Source organism: Bos indicus, chromosome 22 (assembly GCF_029378745.1).
Source record: "Bos indicus isolate NIAB-ARS_2022 breed Sahiwal x Tharparkar chromosome 22, NIAB-ARS_B.indTharparkar_mat_pri_1.0, whole genome shotgun sequence".
Taxonomy (NCBI): domain Eukaryota; kingdom Metazoa; phylum Chordata; class Mammalia; order Artiodactyla; family Bovidae; genus Bos; species Bos indicus.
Genome location: NC_091781.1, coordinates 15989594 through 16003326, shown reverse-complemented (window position 1 = coordinate 16003326; position 13733 = coordinate 15989594). Strand labels below are relative to the sequence as shown.

General features: G+C 40.1%; 1 pseudogene; it reads right to left on the bottom strand.

Annotated features, from left to right (window-relative positions):
• Positions 1-2602: 2602 nt before the first annotated feature.
• Positions 2603-3855, bottom strand: LOC109575931 (deubiquitinase OTUD6B pseudogene; annotated as a pseudogene).
• Positions 3856-13733: the final 9878 nt, after the last annotated feature.

Here is a 13733-nt window from a genome sequence, read left to right as displayed (position 1 = left end):
CCATTTATGTTTCTTCTCTGGCCTATTCACTGTTCTCTTTATTTTTTTGTTGTTCTCAGGAAAGGGGAAAAAAAGAGAAACTTATTCCTCTTTTTTCCTTTTCACTGCAACAATTCTATTTCACAGATTGGTTCATTTGTCATATTTTAGATTCCACATCAAAGTGATTATATGGTATTTATCTGTCTCTTTCTGACTTACTTCACTTACTATGATCATCTTTAATTGCGTCCAGATTGCTGCAAATGGTATTATTTCATTCTTTTTTATGACTGAGTAATGTTATATATCTGGATCACATCTTCTTTATCCATTCATCACTTGATGGACGTTTAGGTTGTTTCCTTGTCTTGGCTATTGTGAATGGTGAAAGACTCATTCTTCAGTTACAAGAAAGAGGCAAAACCTCTTCTGACTCTGGCTGTATACCAGCTTGTGATCCCTGGAATGGTGATGGCAACTGCAGGATGAGAATTAGAGTTAAATTGAATGAGTTGGAGTCATCAAAAGGGTAGACTATGATCCCATCATTTTGAACCTATCCAAGAGCTCCCCTTTACATTAAAATTTTTTTAATGTGAAATAATTTTCTGTAGTTGCAGCCAGAGTTGGTTTTCTATTACCGATAGCTTAGGTATTCTACTTGGGAGTATAGCTGAAGGTGAATCTCTGGTCTTTTGGAAGAGCTTTGGGGCAACCTCAAAGTTTTAAAATGCCTAGTCCAATTGAGAAACACTCCTGGAAAAAACTGATGCATTTCCATAGCTGATGGCTCCTCCTTTATTATTTCCAAGAGGCCTTGGGACCTCTCAGATCAGTTCAGTGGTGCTATCTTTTTTGTTTCTAAAAGTGCTTTCAATTCTGAGAGAACACTATCTTCCAACCACTCTCCATTTATTGGTAGTTTGTGTTTTCTGATTGCACAGGTTAAGGTGTTAATGGTAGAAAACAACAAAAAGGATGCAAACAAAAATCACTCGTAATCTTCAGTTCAGTTCAGTCGCTCAGTCGTGTCTGACTCTTTGTGACCCCATGAATCACAGCACACCCTCCCTGTTCATCACCAATTCCCGGAGTTCACTAAGACTCACATCCATTGAGTCAGTGATGCCATCCAGCCATCTCATCCTCTGTCGTCCCCTTCTCCTCCTGCTCCCAATCCCTCCCAGCATCAGAGTCTTTTCCAATGAGTCAACTCTTCGCGTGAGGTGGCCAAAATACTGGAGCTTCAGCTTTAGCATCATTCCTTCCAAAGAAATCCCAGGGCTGATCTCCTTCAGAATGGACTGGTTGGATCTCCTTGCAGTCCAAGGGACTCTCAAGAGTCTTCTCCAACACCACAGTTCAAAAGCGTCAATTCTTTGGTGCTCAGCCTTCTTCACAGTCCAACTCTCACATCCATACATGACCACAGGAAAAACCATAGCCTTGACTAGATGAACCTTTGTTGGCAAAGTAATGTCTCTGCTTTTGAATATGCTATCTAGGTTGGTCATAACTTTCCTTCCAAGGAGTAAGCGTCTTTTAATTTCATGGCTGCAGTCACCATCTGCAGTGATTTTGGAGCCCAAAGAAATAAAGTCTGACACTGTTTCCACTGTTTCCCCATCTATTTCCCATGAAGGGATGGGACCAAATGCCATGATCTTCGTTTTCTGAATGTTGAGCTTTAAGCCAACATTTTCACTCTCCTCTTTCACTTTCATCAAGAGGCTTTTTAGTTCCTCTTCACTTTCTGCCATAAGGGTGGTGTCATCTGCATATCTGAGGTTATTGATATTTCTCCCAGCAATCTTGATTCCAGCTTGTGGTTCTTCCAGCCCAGTGTTTCTCATGATGTACTCTGCATATAAGTTAAATAAGCAGGGTGACAGTATACAGCCTTGACGAACTCCTTTTCCTATTTGGAACCAGTGTGTTGTTCCATGTCCAGTTCTAACTGTTGCTTCTTGACCTGCATATAGGTTTCGAAAGAGGCAGGTCAGGTGGTCTGGTATTTCCATCTCTTTCAGAATTTTCCACAGTTTATTGTCATCCACACAGTCAGAGGCTTTGGCATAGTCAATAAAGCAGAAATAGATGTTTTTCTGTAACTCTCTTGCTTTTTCAATGATCCAGCATATGTTGGCAATTTGATCTCTGGTTCCTCTGCCTTTTCTTTTTTTTTTTTACTTATTTTTATTTTTATTAAAGCAACCTTCTTAGCTGCACTTTGATGGGGTTACATAAATGTCACCGCATCAACCTAAAGGGGTGGGAAGGGCAGGGATGGGAGGGAGGTTCCAGAGGGAAGGGAGATATGTATCTTAGGGCTGATTCATGTTGTTACATGGCAGAAACCAACACAACGTTCTAAAGCAATTATCCTCCAATTAAAAATAAATGTTAAAAAAAGTCACAGCATTAATCCCATCAACAGCAATGTTACTGCAATCAAATTATTTATACACATTAATTAAATTTGTTATCACTATCACATTATTGCAATGTCAAAGAGACTGAGTCATTTCACTTCTTCATGAAAAATTACATTGATATGGTTACTGAAAGCTTTCGGTAATAAGGAGAAAAAAAATTTTTTTAACAACTTCAACACAGAATAGAATGTTCAGAATCTTATATTTAATAAAAATATCAACAATCAGGGTACCATCTTGGTCTGTAAATGATATTCTCCACAAAGAACTTACAAGTGTTTTTTAAAACACCATTAAGGGGACACTGGTTAAAGTTTCTCTCGGACATGTTTTTTTAAAACCTATTAGTAGCTTTGCCATAAAACTGATTTAAGGTAGTTGTGTTTTTTCAGAAACACTGAGAATAATCCAATACTTGGTATTAATACTCAGATCAGCACACTGACACAATAGCAACATTTTATATACTAGCTGTAATTTTCAGTAGCTGTGTTCACCAACTGTGTAACAGAATTGTAGTGTTCTCCTAAGCCATATGCATGTCTCATATAAACAAGTATTAATGGATCTTCTGGATATTCTTCACCAACTACTATAGGAGGAGAATCTGCCTGTATTATCTCTATTGGTGTTTGTAAAATGTGAGACAGGGCTCTTAGCTCAAGTTGACCCCCCCAAGCAGCTGTGTTTATAATATCATCACAATACTTTCCAAACTCTTCTGGAGTATACATTTCTCCTGTATTAGGATTTGTTAAAAATGGCAGAAAGTCTTCCACATGACTCTGCATATAGTTAGCAGTCTGACATCTTAAGGCAGCCACAGTCAAAACGCCGTTCTGCTCTTTCAGCTGATCTTCAATGGCTCTATACATACAGTGCCCATCAGATGGAATCTGTTTAATTTACAACTGTCTAGCTGCCACTATTTGAGCAAGTTGTTCACTTTCTACATGTCTAGCTCCGGTTAAGTTTTCAATTTCAGCTTCAGCTATCCTTTCTTCCCGCTCCTTTTCCAATGCAGCCTTTTTGTCCCGTCTCTTTTGTGCTTTTGATATCCGAAGTGGCTGATTCTCAAGAACCAAGTTTGAAATATTAACAGCAACAGAATCTATTTTACTCTCTTTAGAAGTCAACTTCAACTGATCCAGCTCCTCTCTCTCTTTCTGTTCCATTTCTGCTTCTAACTTAGCAACATCTTCTATAAGTTGCTTCCTCCTCTTTTTGTCATTCCTGGGAACAGCATTCTTCCAACTCTGTATTTTGGCTTGCAGCTCCTTCTCTTTGTGATGCCGTCTCACCAGCTGTTCCTCTTCATCAAGCTCCTCAGTCAAGACTGCCTCCATGACGGGTAGGCAGCCCAGCACACGCGCTGAGGAGAACCAGCGCCACGGCCTAGCCCCACCTTCCACCTTTCAACCTTCACCCCGCGCGCCATTGGATGCGACTGGCATCCAGCCCCCGCTCTGCCTTTTCTAAAACCGCTTGAACATCTGGAAGTTCACGGTTCACATACTGCTGTACTGGCTTGGAGAATTTTGAGCGTTACTTTACTAGCGTGTGAGATGAGTGCAATCGTGCAGTAGTTTGAGCATTCTTTGGCATTGCCTTTCTTTGGGATTGGAATGAAAACTGACCTTTTCCACTCCTGTGGCCACTGCTGAGTTTTCAAAATTCGCTGGCATATTGAGTGCAGCACTTTCACAGCATCATCTTTCAGGATTTGAAATAGCTCAACTGAAATTCCATCACCTCCACTAGCTTTGTTCATAGTGATGCTTCCTAAGGCCCACTTGACTTCACATTCCAGGATGTCTGGCTCTAGGTGAGTGATCATACCATCGTGATTATCTTGGTCGTGAAGATCTTTTTTGTATAGTTCTTCTGTGTATTCTTGCCACCTCTTCTTAATATCATCTGCTTCTGTTAGGTCCATACCCTTTCTGTCCTTTATCGAGCCCATCTTTGCATGAAATGTTCCCTTGGTATCTCTAATTTTCTTGAAGAGATCTCTAGTCTTTCCCATTCTGTTGTTTTCCTCTATTTCTTTGCATTGATGGCTGAGGAAGGCTTTCTCATCTTTTCTTGGTAGTCTCTGAAACTGCATTCAGATGCTTATATCTTTTTTTCTCCTTTGCTTTTTGCTTTTCTTCTTTTCACAGCTATTTGTAAGGCCTCCTCAGACAGCCATTTTGCTTTTTTGCATTTCTTTTCCATGGGGATGGTCTTGATCCCTGTCTTCTGTACAATGTCATGAATCTCCATCCATAGTTCATCAGGCACTCTATCAGATCTAGTCCCTTAAATCTATTTCTCACTTCCACTGTATAATCATAAGGGATTTGATTTAGGTCATACCTGAATGGTCTAGTGGTTTTCCCTACTTTCTTCAATTTAAGTCTGAATTTGGCAATAAGGAGTTCATGATCTGAGCCACAGTCAGCTCCTGGTCTTGTTTTTGCTGACTGTATAGAGCTTCTCCATCTTTGGCTGAAAAGAATATAATCAATCTGATTTCAGTGTTGACCATCTGGTAATGTCCATGTGTAGAGTCTTCTCTTGTGTTGTTGGAAGAGGGTGTTTGCTATGACCAGTGCATTTTCTTGGCAAAACTCTATTAGTCTGCCCTGCTTCATTCCGTATTCTAAGGCCAAATTTGCCTGTTACTCCAGGTGTTTCTTGACTTCCTACTTTTGCATTCCAGTCCCCTATAATGAAAAGGACATCTTTTTTGGGTGTTAGTTCTAAAAGGTCTTGTACGTCTTCATAGAACCGTTCAACTTCAGCTTCTTCAGTGTTACTGGTTGGGGCATAGACTTGGATTACTGTGATACTGAATGGTTTGCCTTGGAAACGAACAGAGATCATTCTGTCGTTTTTGAGATTGCATCCAAGTACTGCATTTCAGACTCTGTTGACCATGATGGCTACTCCATTTCCTCTAAGGGATTTCTGCCTGCAATAGTAGATATAATGGTCACCTGAGTTAAATTCACCCATTCCAGTCCATTTTAGTTCTCTGATTCCTAGAATGCCGACGTTTACCCTTGTCATCTCCTGTTTGACCACTTCCAATTTGCCTTGATTCATGGACCTAACATTCCAGGTTCCTATGCAATATTGCTCTGTACAGCATTGGACCTTGCTTCTATCACCAGTCACATCCACAACTGGGTATTGTTTTTGCTTTGGCTCCATCCCTTCATTCTTTCTGGAGTTATTTCTCCACTGATCTCCAGTAGCATATTGGGCACCTACTGACCTGGGGAGTTCCTCTTTCAGTATCCTATCATTTTGCCTTTTCATAGTGTTCATGGGATTCTCAAGGCAAGATTACTGAAGTGGTTTGCCATTCCCTTCTCCAGTGGACCACATACTGTCAGCCCTCTCTACCATGACCCTCCCGTCTTGGGTGGCCCCATGGGCATGGCTTAGTTTCATTGAGTTAGACAAGGCTGTGGCCCTAGTGTGATTAGATTGACTAGTTTTCTGTGATTATGGTTTAAGTGTGTCTGCCCTCTGATGCCCCCTTGCAACACCTACTGTCTTAATTGGGTTTCTCTTACCTTGGACGAGGGGTATCTCCTCACCACCGCCCCTCCTGACCTTGAACGTGGAATAGCTCCTCTGGCCCTCCTGCGCCTGTGCAGCCGCCGCCCCTGGCCTCGGGGGTGGGGTAGCTCCTTTCGGCTGCTCCTGTGCTATCGCATCCTGGCACTCTCGGCCACGGCCCTATTTGGCCTGTGTGTTGGGTATGTGTGTGTGTTTCTGATTCATTTTTTTCCCCTTTCAAAAATGTGCTCATTGTATTATGTATATAGTTTTACATCTCAACTCAAAACTGTTCATGAGGTTATTTTTCATACATCATTAAATATATTTTAGACCTTGCTTAATGAATACACATTAATTTATTGCATGAATATGTAATTAATTATAAACTGGCTATACTTTACATGAAGGATGCATTCATGACAGTCTTACATAATTTAAACTCTGCGTAATTCAGGACTCTTTTTCATAAATAGGAATACTCAAGCAGTTTCTCTATGTATTAATAACAAACACCACTGACATTTAGCTTTGGACCATGATTCCTGAAGCACTTAAAATCTGAAGGTCATTTACGTTATTTCTGAAGACATCAACAAATGTTGGAACACTTATTGTGATCTGGCCACCTGTATAGGCTTTGGGGTTGGATAGGAGTTGACATTATAGTGGGAGACAAAAAAGAAATATCAGATTTATCATGTTTATTACATAAAAAGATATGGTAATAGGCAAGGGGAAAAAGAAAAAACTTGCACAGGGCAGGTGAGATCAAAATTGCCAGAATCTAAGCAGTGGTGTGGTCATGAGTCGCTGGCTTTACAGACCATTGAGAACCTATTTAGTCTTTCCTATCAGCAAAATGCTTTTCTTTATGACTGATGAAGCCGTTGACTTGTGAGGATTAACTTACCGTAGTGGTTGGTCAAAGAGTCAGGCAGGAGATACTCAAATGATGTCTCCTTAGCTGGGATCAGTGCTGCCTGTCCCAAGAATACTATGCTTCATCACTCCCCACACGCCAAATCTCGCCACGTGAGTAAATGAGGGAATGGCTTCATTGTCTGACCTTCTCCCATCTAGCACTTTGCTAGAGAAAAGGCACACTAGTGCTCTCATCAAAACGTTCCACTCCCCCCTCCCCTTTTTTTCCAGTGAGTTAACTGAAGTATGAGGAAATGCAATGATTTGTCTGAAGTCATTGGATACCCTTCCTGGTCTTCTTTGTGGGCTCTTCCTTGTACACACAGTCTATAAATAACTGCAGTCTCAAGGGCTCAGCCCTTAAGAGGGGTCCTCTTGTGGCCTCCATCTGCTCTCTTTCCTCAATTTCAATGCAGTCTAATTGCAGACTGTTCCAGTACCTCTACCTTTGACTTCTCCTCTCAAGCTGTGTCCTCAAATCTCTAATCACCCACTCAACAGCAGGCAGAACCCCTTCTGCCTTAGTCTTCTCCTGTAGTCTTTCCAATTTCAACAAATGGCTCCTCTCCACCCACTTCCTATATCCAAAAATCAGTTGTCCCCTACAACCCGTTTATTAAGAAGTGGAAATTTTTAAAAAAGACTTAAAAGGCACACAGATTGGAAATGAAGAAATAACATTGTCCCTGTTTGCAGATGAAACGCTTTACTATGTTTAAAAAATAATCTCAAGGTGTAGGTGATTTCAGCAAGGCTTCATGGTACAAGAGAAACATACAAAAATCAACTACAATTTTATTTACTGACCACAAATATGTGCCAACTAAAATTTGAAACAATACCATTTCTAATCACTCCAAAGAAAATGAAATACTTCGGTGTTAGTCTGACAAAGCACACAGCTTCTGTATGCTGAAAATTATAAAATGCTGATGCAAGGAATCAGAAGATATAAATAAATGGAGAGACATACTGTGTTTTTGGATTAAAAGACTCAACACAATAAAGATGTCAGTTCTGCCCAAATTGACCTACAGGTTTAGTGCAATTCCAATCAAAATCCCAGCAAGGTTCTCTTGTTAATATCTGTAGTCATACATAGTGTAGTAGTGGTAGTGTGTGTGCCCAGTCATGTTCGACTCTCTGTGACCCTTTGCACTGTAGCCCGAGGCTGCTCTGTCCATGGGATTTTTCAGGCAAGAATATTGGTGTGGATTGCCATTTCCTCCTCCAGGGGACCTTGCCAACACGGGGATCAAACCCACATCCCCTTTGTCTCCTACATTGCAGGTGGATTCTTTACCAGTGAGCCATCAGGGAAGCCTGTAGTCAAGCATCTGTTGTTCAGTTGCTCAGTCATGTCTGACTGTGAACCCATGGACTGCAGCATGCCAGACCTCCCTGTCCTTCACCATCTCCTGGAGCTTGCTCAAATTCATGTCCATTGAGTCGGTAACACCATCCAATCATCTCATCCTCTATCATCCTTTTCTCCTCCTGCCTTCAATCTTTCCTAGCATCTTTCTAATAAGTCACCTCTTCACATTAGGTGACCAAAGTATTGGAGCTTCAGTCCTTCCAATGAATAATCAGGATTGATTTCCTTCAGGATTGACTGGTTTGACCTCTTTGCAGTTCAAGGGACTCTCAAGAGTCTTCTCCAACACCACAGTTCAAAAGCATCAATTCTTCAGCACTCAGCCTTCTTTATAATCCAACTCTCACATCCATACCTGACTACTGGAAAAACTATAGCTTTGACTGTATGGACCATTGTTGGCAAAGTAATGTCTTTAACTTTTTAATATGCTGTCTAATTTTTGTCATAGTTTTTCTTCCAAAGAGCAGGCATCTTTAAATTTCATGGCTGCAGTCACCATCTGCAGTGATTTTGGAGCCCAGGAAAGTTAAGTCTGTCACTGTTTCCATTGTTTCCCCATTTGTTTGCCATGAAGTGATGGAACCAGATGCCATGATCTTAGCTTTTTGAATGTTGAGTTTTAAGCCAGCTTTTTCACTTTCCTCTTTCACTTTCATCAAGAGTCTCTTTAGTTCCTCTTTGCTTTCTGCCATAAGGGTGGTATCATCTGCATATCTGAGGTTATTGATATTTCTCCTGGCAATCTTGATTCCAGCTTGTGCTTCATCCAGCCCAGCATTTTGCATGATGTACTCTGCATATAAGTTAAATAAGTAGGGTGACAATATACAGCCTTGACGTCCAGTTTGGTGTTTCATGTCCTATTCTAACTGTTGCTTCTTGACCTGCATACAAGTTTCTCAGGTGAGGTGATCTGGCATTCCCATCTCTTGAAGAATTTTCCACAGTTTGTTGTGATCCACACAGTCCAAGGCTTTAGCATAGTCAATGAAGCAGAAGTAGATGTTTTTCTGGAATTCTCCTGCTTTTTCTATGATCTAATGGATGTTGGCAATTTGATCTCTGGTTCCTCTGCCTTTTCTAAATCCAGCTTGAACATCTGGAAGTTCTTGGTTCACGTACTGTTGAAGCCTCACTTGAAGAATTTTGAGCGTTACTTTTCTAGCATGTGAAATGAGTGCAGTTGTGCAATAGCTTGAACATTCTTTGGCATTGCCTCTCTTTGGGACTGGAATAAGCTTTTCCAGTCCTGTGACCACTGCAGTGTTTTCCAAATTTGCTGGCATACTGAGTAGAGCACTTTCACAGCATCATCTTTTAGGATTTGAAATAGCTCAGCTGGAATTCCATCACCTCCACTAGGTTTGTTTGTAGCAATGCTTCCTAAGGCCTACTTGACTTCACACTCTAGGATGTCTGGCTCTAGATGAGTGATCACACCATCATGGAAATCCGGGTCATTTGGACCTTTTTTGTATAGTTCTTCTATGTATTCTTGCCACCTCTTCTTAATATCTTTTGCTTCTGTTAGGTCCTTACCTTTTCTGTTCTTCATCTTTGCATGAAATATTCCCTTGGTGTGTCTAATTTTCTTGAAGAGATCTCTAGTCTTTCCCTTTCTATTGTTTTCTTCTATTTCTTTGTATTATTCACTTAAGAAGGCTTTCTTATCTCTCCTTGCTATTTTTTAGATCTCTGCATTCAGTTGGGCATATCTTTCATTTTTTTCCTTTGCCTTTCACTTTTCTTCTTTTCTCAGCTATTTGTAAGGCCTCCTTAAACAACCATTTTGCCTTTTTGCGTTTCTTTTCTTTTTCTTGGGGATGGTTTTGATCACCACCTCCTGTGCAACATTACGAACCTCCATCCATAGTTCTTCACATACTCTATCAGATCTAATCCTGTGAATCTATTTGTCACTTTCGCTGTAGTCATGTACACATGAGCTTATTCTAAAAATTTACATGGAAAGACGAAGGAACTAACATAGCTAAAACAGTTATGGAAAAGAAGAGTAAAGGGGGAAGAATCAGTCTAAAGACTTAAAGACTTATTATATAACTATAGTAATTATATAATACAGTATATTGCAGAGTGATGGACAGACAGATCAATGGAACAGAATATTGAACACAGAAAGAGACCCACAAAATTATGCCTAACTGATTTTTGACAAAGGTGCAAAAGCAACTTAGTGCAGGGGTGGAGTGAGCACCAACAGATGGTGCTGGAACAAATGGACCTCTTAAAGCAAAAAGCAAAAAAAAATCCTCAGACCCTAAATCAACCTTGATTTGTCAGCTTACTTGAAAAATTATTCAAAATGTACAAACACAAATGTAAAACATAAAATTAGAAAACTTTAAAAAAAAAATAGAATATCTTTTAGAAAAAAATAGACCACCAAGAGCTAAAGAATTGATTTCACACCAGAAACCCAACTTACGAAACACTGATAAATCAGATCTCGTAAAAATTAAAAACTTTTGCTCTGTGAAAGACTTTAAGAGGGTGAAAATACAAACCACAGAGTAGAAGAAAACATTTTCAAAGCATAAAGGTAATGAAAGGTTTGTTGATGGAATATGTAAAACACTTTAAAAAGTTGCCTAAGAAAACAATCCAGGGACTTCCCTGGTGTTAAGACTTCTCTTTCCAATGCAGGGGGTGTGGGTTAGATCTCTGGTCAAAGAGCTAAGATGCCACGTCTTGTGGCTAAAAAACCAAAACTGAAAAAAGAAACAATATTGTAACAAATTCAATTAAGACTTTAAAAATGGTCCACATTAAAAAAAAATCTTTAGAAAAAGGAAATAATCCAATTAGAGAATGGGTTTTAATGACAGGAACAGACATTTCACCAAAGAGGGTAAGTGAGTGGCCAATAAGCCCATGAGAGGTGTTCATCATTAGCCCTTCAGTTCGGTTTAGTTGCTCAGTCGTGTCTGACTCTTTGTGAACCCATGGACTGCAGCATGCCAGGCTTCCCTGTCCATCACTGACTCCCAGAGCTTGCTCAAACTCATGTCCATCGAGTTTGTGATGTCATCCAACCATCTTATCCTCTATTGTCCCCTTCTCTTCCTGCCTTAAATCTTTCCCAGCATCAGGGTCTTTTCCAATGAGTCAGTTCTTCGCAACAGGTGGCCAAAGTATTGCAGCTTCAGCATCAGTCCTTCCAATGAGTATCCAGGACTGATTTCCTTTAGGATTGACTGGTTGTATCTCCTTGCAGTCCAAGAGACTCTCAAGAGTCTTCTCCAACACCACACTTCAAAAGCATCAATTCTTCGGTGCTCAGTTTTCTTTATGGTCCAACTCACATCCATACATGATTACTGGAAAAACCATAGCCTTGACTAGACAGACCTTTGTTGGCAAAGTAATGTCTCTGCTTTTTAATATGCTGTCTAGGTAGCCCTTTTGGAGAAGGTGATGGCACCCCACTCCGTACTCTTGCCTGGAAAATCCCATGGATGGCGAAGCCTGGTAGGCTGCAGTCCATGGGGTTGCTAAGAGTCAGACACGACAGAGCGACTTCACTTTCACTTTTCACTTTCATGCATTGGAGAAGGAAATGGCAACCCACTCCAGTGTTCTTGCCTGGAGAATCCCGGGACGTGGGAGCCTGGTGGGCTGCTGTCTCTGGGGTCGCACAGAGTCAGACACAACTGAAGTGACTTAGCAGCAGCAGCAGCAGGTAGCCCTTTAGGGAAATGCAAATTAAATCCACAATGACCCACCTATCAGAATAACTAAAATAAAAATTGTCGTAGTACTAAATGCTGACAAAGATATGGAGACACTGGATCCATTTATACATTGCTGGTGGGAATATAAAATGGTACAGCCACTCTGGGAAACAGTTTGTTATAAAACTGCTTCTTCTAAAATGAAACAGCTACATTACAGCCCAGCAGTTGCATTTTTGCTTGTTTATCCCAGAGAAATGAAGACTTATATTCATATACTAACTTGTTTGCAAATGTTCATAGTAGCTGTATTTGTAAGAGCTAAAAACTAGGAATGACCCAGATGTCATTAAATAAGTGAATGGTTAATCAAATTGTACCATGGGATACTATTTGGCAATAAAGGGGAACATACTGTTGATACCAGCAACAACTTGGATGGCTTTTAATGGTGTTATGCTCAGTGAAAAAAGTCAGTCTCAAAAGTTGCTTACTGTATATTTCCACTTATATAATGTTCTTTCTAAAAATTTTATTTTATTCAAGTATAATTGATTTACAATGTGTTAATTTCTGCTCTACAGCATAATAATTCAGTAATACATATATATACATTCTTTTTCATATTCTTTCCCATAATGGTTTATCTTAGAAAACTGAGTATAGTTCCCTCTGCTATACGATAGGACTTGTTGCTTACCCATTCTATATGTACTAGTTTGCATTTTGTATCTGCTAATCTCAAACTCCCAATCCATCCTTCCCTACCCTTCCCTCTTGGCAACTACAAGTCTCTTGTCTATGCCTATGAGTCTTTTTCTGTTTCACAGATAGGTTCATTCGTGTCATAGTTTAGATTCCACATAGGAATGATATCATATGCTATTTGTCCTTATTCTGACTAACTTCACTTAGGATGATCTCTAGGTCCACCCATGTTGCTGCCGATGGCCTCTTTTCATTCTGCTTTATGGCCGAGTAGTATTCCATTGTATATATGTACCACCTCTTTATCCATTCACCTTTCGATGGACATTTAGGTTGTTTCCATTTTTTGGCTATTGTACATAGTGCTGCAAGGAACATAGGGGTGCATGTGTCTTTTTGAATTATAGTTTTGACTGGATATATACCCAGGATTGGGACTGCTAAATCATATGGCAAGTCTACTTTTAGTTTTTTGAGGAACCTCCATACTGTTCTCCATAGTAGCTGCACCTGTTAATATTCCCACCGACTTTGTAGGAGGGTTCCCTTTTTTAGATACCCTCTCCAGCATTTGTTATTTGTAGATCTTTAAAATGATGGCTATTCTGACCAGTGGGAGGTGGTACCTCATTGTATGTATAACATTTTTGAAATAATAATAATATAAAGACAGAAAAGAGATTGATTATAGGTTGCCAGAGGTTAGGTGGAAAAAGAAGATATAGTTATATGTAGTTATATGTAGTTAAAATCTCCAGTGTTCTTGCCTGGAGATTCCCAGGGATGGGGGAGCCTGGTGGGCTGCTGTCTATGGTGTTGCACAGAGTCAGACATGACTGAAGCGACTTAGCAGCAGCAGCAGTTATAAGGAGAGTATAATGGAGCCCTGTGTCAATGGAGCAGTTTGGTCTGTGATTGTGGTTGTGGTTACATGAATTTATCCATGTGGCAAAAACATAAAACAGTACACACACAGAAATATGTACATGTAAACTGGTGAAATCTGAATAAATTCTGTAGTTTGTACTAATATCAATATCCTAGTTTTCAAATTGCACT